The sequence below is a fragment of the Palaemon carinicauda genome, chromosome 26 (genome assembly GCF_036898095.1).
Source record: "Palaemon carinicauda isolate YSFRI2023 chromosome 26, ASM3689809v2, whole genome shotgun sequence".
Lineage (NCBI taxonomy): Eukaryota > Metazoa > Arthropoda > Malacostraca > Decapoda > Palaemonidae > Palaemon > Palaemon carinicauda.
In genome coordinates, this window is record NC_090750.1 from 57,148,281 (window position 1) to 57,158,280 (window position 10,000).

Below are 10,000 nucleotides of genomic sequence, written 5' to 3' on the forward strand. Positions count from 1 at the left end.
AACAAAGTCGATCCTATTACCACCGGATATTGCTCGTCTTCTGCCACCACGGGGGAGGGGGGAGGAGTGGGTGATGATATCTTTCGAAAAAAAGAGCTTCTTCGACTGACTGGTCAGTGAAGCTCTCACAGAAAATACAACAACAACAACAACAATGATGTACTCTTGTAAGATTGTGTATTTTATCCTTGAAAATCATATTTCAATGTCTCCATTAAAAAATTGAACATGACGGGATTAAACATAATTACAAATTATATATAAAACCATTCATAAAATTCACAATGTAAATGTTATCCATCTGAATAATCCCTTTATAGTCTGCCTGTAGGGATAATTTCCGAATAAGTAGATTCGGGATAATCAGTATTTAATGATAACTTAATTAGTCAGAATAAATTTGAATACAAACGATATTATTATTACTATTATTATTATTATTATTATTATTATTATTATTATTGCTTTTGCTGTTGTTGTTAGTGTTTATTATTATTTTTATTATCATTATTATTATTATTATTATTATTATTATTGTTTTTGCTGTTGTTGTTAGTGTTTATTATTATTATTATTATTATTATTATTATTATTATTATTATTATTATTGCTTTTGCTGTTGTTGTTAGTGTTTATTATTATTATTATTATTATTATTAATATTATTATTATTATTATTTCATTATTATTATTATTATTATTATTATTATTATTATTGTTGTTGCTATTGCCTTTGCTGTTGTTGTTGTTGTTGTTATTATTATTATTATTATTATTATTATTATCATCATTGTAGTTATTGTTGCTGTTATTTGTTGTTGCTGCTGTTTGTTTTGTTACAATATAAAAATATTATGCTTATAAGCTTGATAATTTCACCAACTTCCCGGACAAATTTCATAAAATGTCTCTTTATATTTTTGGGAAAAGGGTCACACCAAACCACCTTTTAATTTTCATTATTGTAATACATCTATCTTCCCCTTTTCATTAATATTCTCCCCTCACTTCCCGCTTTTACTTATTCACCCAAAATTCGAACGTTGAATATACAAAACCGGAGAGAGCATTGTGTGGTTGAAATGGTGTGCTCTTGTAAAGGTAAAGTGTTCCTTTCAAGTTAAGAACAATTCGAAAGCTGGAATTTGTGAAAAAAAGTTATTAAAGATAAAGAAACTTCGAAATAGTTGCTGGTTATACACAAAAGCAATCAGAAAGACAAGAAGAAAATAAGTAAAAGCAGACGAAATCTAACATTAGGCTGATGCCAAAAATATTTAGGCAAAAATTAAATTTAATAAAGAAACTATGAAGATAGTTACTGTTTGCTACACAAAAGCAATTAGAAAGACAAGAAGAAAATAAGTATAAGCAGACAAAATCTAACACTAAGCTGATCCCAAAAATACATAGACAAAAATTAGATTAATAAAAAAATCCTGAAGATATTTACCGTTTATACACAAAAGCAATCAGAGAAAGACGAAAAGAAAATAAGTGTAACCAACAGAATCTAACACTAGGCTGATAGCAAAAATACTTAGGCTAAAATTGAATTAATAAAGAAACTCTAAAGATAGTTAGCCTTCATACACAAAATCAATCAAAGAAAGACAAGAAGAAAACAAGTGTAACCAAACAAAGGGTTGAATATGTGTGCATGCATGGGTGTACATACACATTTCTAAATATTTAGCTGTTATTTTTGAAGGGGCGCTTACACTAGACCTTAGCATTCGTGTCTGTTTAGTCTGTGGTTCTCCTCCGGTGACTCTCCGATCTTAGTCCGTTCTGTCCGTTACTTCTCCGGTACTCATACGTTTTACACGTTCTTCATACGTTCACTGCCCTTTGTCATTTCGTTCCTTATCCGTTGGTGATCGTTAGACTGTCTGTTGCTCATCCGTTCCTTGCTCGTTAGTTATTCGATTTAATCGTTCTTGGTGCTATAGCCTCTGTAACAAGGTCTTCCACTGTCTCGGGTTAGAGTTCTCCTGCTTGAGGATAAACTGGAGTTCACTTATCCAATTGTGTGTCTCTTCCTCTTATTATTTTCAAGTTTTCATTCTTTGGTTTTCATGAAGTTTTTACTGCGTATATATGAGAGATTTATTTTATTATTATTATTGTTTTTGAATCTCTCTTGTAGTTTTTCCTTATTTCCTTTCCTCACTAGGCTATTTTGCCTGTGGGAGCCCAGGGGCTTATGGCATCTTGCTTTTCCAGCTAAGTAGCTTAGCTAGTAATAATAATAACAATGATAATAGCACCATAGCCTCTGTACCATGGTCTTCCACTTTCTTGGGTTAGATTTCTCTAGCTTGGAGGTACAATCAGGTACACTATTCTATCAGTTTCCTTTCCTCACTGGGCTATTTTCCTTTTTGGAGTCATTGGTTTTACAGCATCTATTTTTTTTTTCAATTAGTTTTGTAGCTTAGCTAGTATAATAATAATAATAATAATAATAATAATAATAATAATAATAATAATAATAGTTTCATAGCCTCTGTACCATGGTCGTCCACTGTCTTGGGTTGGAGTTCTCTTGCTTGGGGGTACACTCAGGCACACTATTCTATCTGTTTACTTATTTCCTTTCCTCACTGTGCTATTTTCCCTGTTGGAGCCCTTGGGCTTATATTATCCTGCTTTTCAAACTAGGGTTGTAACTTAGCCGCTAATAATAATAATAGTAGTAATAATAATAATGATAATAATAATAATAATAATAATAATGATAATAATAGTAATAGTATTATAGCCTCTCTACCATGGTCCTCCCCTATCTTGGGTTAGAGTTTTCTTGCTTGAGATTACACTCAGGCCCACTGTTCTATCAGTCTCCTTTTCTCACTGGGCTAGTTTCCTTGTTGGAGACCTTGGGGTTACAGAATCCTGCTTTTCCAACTAGGGTTGTAGCTTCGCTAATAATAATAATAATAATAATAATAATAATAATAATAATAATAATAATAATAATAGCCTCTGTACCATGGTCTTCCACTGTCTTGGGTTAAGTTCGTTTGGTTGAGGGTACACTCAGGAACACTATTCTATATCTTTCCTCGTTTCCTTTCCTCACAGGGCTATTTTCCTTGTTGGGGCCCTTGGGTTTACATCATCTGCCTTTTTGAACTAAGGTTGCAGCTTAGTTAGTAATAATGATAACAATAATAGTACCATAGCCACTGTACCATGGGCTTCCACTGTATGGGTTAGAGTTCTTTGCTTGAGGGTACACCCAGGCGCACTATTCTACCTGTTTCCTTATTTCTTTTCCTCACTGGGCTATTTGTCCTGTTAGAGCCCTTGGGTTTACAGCCTCTGGCTTTTTGAACTAGGGTTGTACATTAGCTAGTAATGATAATAATTACAATTGCAACCCTAAGAGCTATTGCAAAAATTTACCAATGGATATAAACGAATGTCTTTTTGGGGGACGTTCTCTCTCCATTCGTTCAATCCGGTGTGATATGGCAAGTCCTTCAAGGTGGTTTCTTGGCAGTGATGATAAAAAGAAACCTCCAATCTTGTCGTTTTTTATTAAACGAGACAAGGGGAGGGCCACTTTTATTCATCCTGTCGTAAAAGATGGCTGATGAAACCAGTGGCCATGAAAGGGGAAGCAATAAAAAGGCGGTTCAGACGACCTATTACATTAAATTTCATCATTTATAAGATTTTATATTTTACTTATTTATGTAGATTTGAGATATATGTTTTAATTCGGTATATTTTGGGAAATTGTCAACTGTAGGATTTTTTTCCATTCATTTTTCAGATTTGAGTCACTTTTTTTTTTTTTTTTTTTTTTTTTATTCAAATTAATTACATTGCGTTTTTTTAAATTCCAAACTGAAAAGAATGTCAATAATTATTTAAGATATTTACATTTAATTTTATTGGGGATATCCATTCTTCATTCAGAGTGGAGACACTTTTTTTTTTTTTAATTCTTTTCTATTCAAAGTGTCTATTTTACTTCCAACCTGAAAAAAATATCTGAAGAAATATTCAAGGACATTTATATTTAATATCATTTGGAATCCTCTTGAAGGATAATTACAAAATAGTTTCTCTTTCCTGCCGTTTTTTATTATAATAATTTGGAGTTGGGTTGACAGTTAGTTATTGAGTTTATAAATAAGTTTCAGTTCACCAAACTTTCAGCTGAGCTGCACAAGGCAACTAGAAGAGTTGGAAGACCCAGGCCTACCTCAAGGTAGGGACGACTGGTGAAATTCAATTGTGGCCCTTTGCGTCATTAGGCGTAAAAGATAATAATAATGATGATGGTGATATTGATGATGATATATATATATATATATATATATACATATATATATATATATATATATACACACAATTTATATATGTTACGTATATATATCATCATCATCATCATCATAATTATCATTGTTTCCTAAGCCTATTGACGCAAAGGGCCTTGATTAGATTTTACCAATGGTCCTCTATCTTGAGCTTTTAATTCAATTCTTCTCCATTCATTATCTCTGACTTCATGCTTCATATGCATTTGTGTGTGTATATATATATATATATGTATATGTATATATATATATATATATATATGTGTGTATATATATATATATATATATGTGTGTATATATATATATATATATATATGTATATATATATGTATATATATATATATATATATGGTGTGTGTGTGTGTGTGTGTGTATTCATTCATTTATTTATTTTACCCCCAGCAATTCATTATTCCAATTTGTCCAGTGTAAGTCCTCACCATAAAGTTTTCTTACAATTCCCATTCTCTTTTCATCAGCGCTCATTGCTATTCCACCTTCACTGGTGGCAGCAGAATAATCTCTCTCTCTCTCTCTCTCTCTCTCTCTCTCTCTCTCTCTCTCGTCCTCATTTTGTATTTTCGATGTCCTTTAGATCTTCCCTGGCTCAATCACGAGGAACTTTAATTCCGTTTCCGTTTTTTTCTTCTTTCATTTTATTCTTGAAGTGCCAACACTTTTTACGAATTTTGATTTCAGTCTGTTTTCTGTTATTTGCTGTGATACAATTTGTATATTATTATTATTATTATTGTTATTATTATCTTAATAGGATAGCGTGTGTGTTATTTATTTTATGTGTCACACTTTAAAGAAAACGGAAATAATTTCATGGTATACTTGTGTGTCACGCTTCAAGGAAAACGGAAATAATTTCATGGTATACTCTTGCGTCACCGTTCAAAGAAAGCAGAAATAATTTCATAGTATACTCACGTATCACGCCTCAAAGAAACCGGAAATAATTTCATGGTATACTCTTACAAATTCACATTTGACTTTGATTACTTAACCAAAGCCACATCTTACATAGTTTTTCCAATTTAGTCTTTATCACCTGATTTTTTAAAAATATTATACAAAAAATTGAGTTCTATAAATTTCCATAACCTAGATAATAAAATTAATTTCGGGCCTTTTCGTTGAACGACTAATCCGCTCCTATTGTAAAAGATTTCTCATAATTCTGATCACCCTTCGCTTCAAAGCTTCCTAAACATTCCTCAATTTCCCGTCTGCCTATCACATTCAATGACATTAATAAAGCTCAAGGACAGACTTTCGATTAGTATTGAGAATATAATTTCATGTAATTTACACGGTTCCGCTAGTTATTATTATTATTATTATTATTATTATTATTATTATTATTATTATTATTATTATTGTATTATTATTACTTTCCAAACTACAACCCTAGTTGGCAATGCAGGATGCTACAAGCCTAGACCCTCTAACAGGGAAAATAGCCCAGTGAGGAAAGGAAACAAGAAAAAATAGAAAATCTTAATAACAGTAATAACACTAAAATAAATATTTCCGATATAAACTATGAAAACTTTAACAGAAAAGTGGAAGAGATTTTGGATAGAATAGTATGCCCGAGTGTACCCTCAAGCAAGAGAACAGGATATAATAAAGAAAAAATATCTTATTATTTTTACGTATTTACTCTGCACCTTCTACATTATTCAGTACCATATATTACCTACCTTCCATCCCAAGTTTGTCCGTCCTATATCATAATATATTTAGTTAGGGAACCTTATTAGATTAATTTCTATGATAAAAAAAATTTACTTACAGGTATAATTACACTTTCTCAATAAGACAACGTCCAAAGATCAACTTGGACATCTTTAGATGCCTGTTTGAAAAAGCCTAACAGATCTTTGTGGAAGAACATTAAAGAATTTCCTGAACTTTTGAGCAGCAATAGTTAGCCATGTCTACCAACTTTGGTTTTTAGAGGCATTTGTCTTGTACAGTTTAGTCTGTTAATGATTATTATTAGTAGTAGTATTACTAGCCAAGCTACAACCCTAGTTGGAAAAGCAAGATGCTATAATCCCAAGGGCTCCAATAGGGAAAATTAGCCCAGTGAGGAAAGGAAATAAGGAAATAAATAAATAATGGGAACAAACTAACAATAAATCATTCTAAAAACGTAAAGGAATTCTATTACGGTCACCAACCCGTAAAAGATAATAACAAAGTATGGTAAAATTACGGCCGACCAGTCTATTTTTACGGAAAATTTCCGATTAGAATTACGTTTTTTTTTTTTTTAACAGTGCACGTAATGGTCTGTCGATTAAAGGCGTGCATAAAGGACATGTGGACTGATATCAATTATAATAATAAGTGTTTGTTATGCTTAACATAAATAGCATTTCTCTATCCTTCAGGCAAAACGTATCTTGTCATTGCAAAATCTCATTACTGCCTCATTACAGTTTTAATCTCCGCATTTTCAAATAACATCAAATGTTATGGAGTAATTTAATAACTGGTCTTTATTCTTTCCTATTACATCTGTAATGAGATCTTTTGAGATAAAAATTACAATCAAAGTTGTCTTTCCTTCCTCACTACCCAACACATAATCATAATTCTTTGTAATATTTAATCACTGCTTTTATCTAGTCTTTGAAATCTCGATAGCCAATTCCTATTCAGTTACTCGTTTCACACATTGCTACACTGATTTGATACTATCATACATTTTTATATATTGGACTGAAGCAAATGAAATAAAAAAATGTAATTTATTTTTCAATTACCTATGTTCGTTTTGATCATAAACCCACTTTCAATGTTTTTTTTTTTTTGTGTAATAACCTACAAAAGGAAATTGATTTAATTTCAGTGTCTCATAGTTGAAAATACGTTTTATAACTGCTTTTCATGATGTATAGCATTTATAAACGAATTATTATTCGTTAAAAAATTTTAGCGAGCAAGAGAAACATGGAACTTAATCAAGGAACTTTTTTAAGCTTTAAGTTAATGTTATATAAAACCTTTGCAAATCTATATATAAAAATATTCATACTATGATACAATAGGCTTATCAATGTCACACGAAAAATTGCCTAAAAAATTAGCACTAAAAAAATAAATATTTAATCGTGTTCGCCTAGCATTCGCATTGCAGCAGATCGATCCCCTCCCGGGACGGTAAGTTTAAGCTGTTTACTGAGGGATGGGTGCACTACTGGTGTTAGGCACCATAGTAAGGGGTTGGGTTGGCCTAGTTGACGTTCTGGTGAGTATCTATTATGATGAGACTTTTAGACACCACTTAATAGTCCATTGGATGAAAAAAAAACATTGTCTATTACCTGTCAATTCTCCATATGACTGATGTCAACCATAACGTTATATTTTTGTTCTATCTAAACTTCATTGAGTATCCAAAAAAAAGGGAGATATGTCGAAAGTTCAGTTCAATGCGGTAAAATCATAACCATAGTTTTTTTTTTTTTTTCACCCACTGCCAATCTGTCATTTGTGATCATTTGAAATCTCTCTCTCTCTCTCTCTCTCTCTCTCTCTCTCTGAGTATATGTCAAATGTAGGCTATGTCTATAAATATATACAAACATGTATATATATATATATATATATATATATATACAGTATAGCTTTATATGTACAAGTGTAAATAGTGATATATATATATATATATATATATGTGTGTGTGTGTGTGTATGTATGTATGTATGTTTATATCATCCTTATTATAGACAGATACATGTACATTATATATACATATGAAAATGTATGTTTACATATTATACCCAAATTTTGGGAGTGGAAAGAGTTACTGACTGAGGTCACATGAATTAATGGCTTAACAACCAGGTTATGCTTGTTAGCCCGTGAGCTTTTCACGGCTTGGTACCCAATAATCCACAAAGCAATATACTTGGTAAGTGCGTTTTTCTATATATATATATATATATATATATATGGGCTATTTATCCCTGTTGGGGACCTTGCCCGATTAGAGCCCTGATTATCCAACAAGGGTTATAGCTTAGCTATTAGTAATAATAATAATAATAATAATAATAATAATAATAATAATAATAATATGCGGAAGGGCTATTTTTCCCTGTTGGATCCCTTAGGCTTATAGAATCCTACTTATCCAACTAGGGTTATAGCTTCGCTTGTAATAATAATAATAATAATAATAATAATAATAATAATAATAATAATAATAATAATAATAATAATAATAATAATAATAATCTGAGTAAAGGCTATTTTTCCCTGTTGGATCCCTTAGGCTTATAACATCCTACTAATCCAACTAGGGTCATAGCTTCGCTTGTAATAATAATAATAATAATAATAATAATAATAATAATAATAATAATAATAATAATAATCTAAGCAATCTATCCTATAAATTTCGTAATCTATTCCCTTCAACTAAGATCGCTTCGATATCAAATCATTCTTCGAAATTAGACTTGATCGGACGAATCTATCGTTAGCAACGATTGTGAGCCAGACCGAACGTCAAAATCCGATTACCAATTAACCGTATCCTCCCATCGGCTGTGAAATACAATACAGTGGACCCAGTGCGTCACCGATCTGAACTGTGGATCAATGAAAAGGGTAAATGATTGGATACGATGCGAAATACCGCAGGTCGCTTGGATGAGTTGATGCGATGTTTTGTATTTGATGGGGATTACTTGATGTGATATATATTTTTTTTTTTTTTGGTAAAGAGGACTATGAAAACTTAAATGGTAGTTTCGGTGAGAAGGACTATCTCTCTCTCTCTCTCTCTCTCTCTCTCTCTCTCTCTCTCTCTCTCTCATGATATTTTGGGGGTCATTGATATCTTGAATAGTATATGAGTCTCTCTCTCTCTCTCTCTCTCTCTCTCTCTCTCTCTGTGAGATTTTGGGGCTTATTAATATTTTCAATAGTAAATGACAGTCTCTCTCTCTCTCTCTCTCTCTCTCTCTCTCTCTCACATGAGATTCTGGTGGGCAATCATGCCTTGAATAGTAATCTTTAGAAACTATAACTCTCTCTCTCTCTCTCTCTCCCTCCCTCTCTCTCTCTCTCTCTCTCTCTCTCTCTCTCTCTCATATGAGATTCTGGTGGGCATTAATGCCTTGAATACTAATCTTTAGAAACTATAACTCTCTCTCTCTCTCTCTCTCTCTCTCTCTCTCTCTCTCTCATGAGATTTTTTGGAGGGTGTTAATACCTTGAATAGTAATTTCAGTGAAAATGAACATCTCTCTCTCTCTCTCTCTCTCTCTCTCTCTCTCTCTCTCCATTGTAAGTAATCCTTAGTACAATGACTCTCTCTCTCTCTCTCTCCCTTGAAATTCTTGGGGACTTTAATAAGTTGAATTGTAATTACATTAAGAATGACAATCTCTCTCTCTCTCTCTCTCTCTCTCTCTCTCTCTCTCTCTCTCTCATCGAAAGTCTACTTTGGTATAAGTAAAAATATTGAGATAGACTGGGATCCAATTCCAAATGGCTGGAAGCATTTCAATATCATGAATAAATGTATTGGCCAGAGAATCAAGCGTGATACTTAGGTCCGACATAATTCGTTTTTTTTTTTTTTTTTTTTTTTTTTTTTTTTTTGACTAAGTTGACACATTGTAAATTCCAATAGA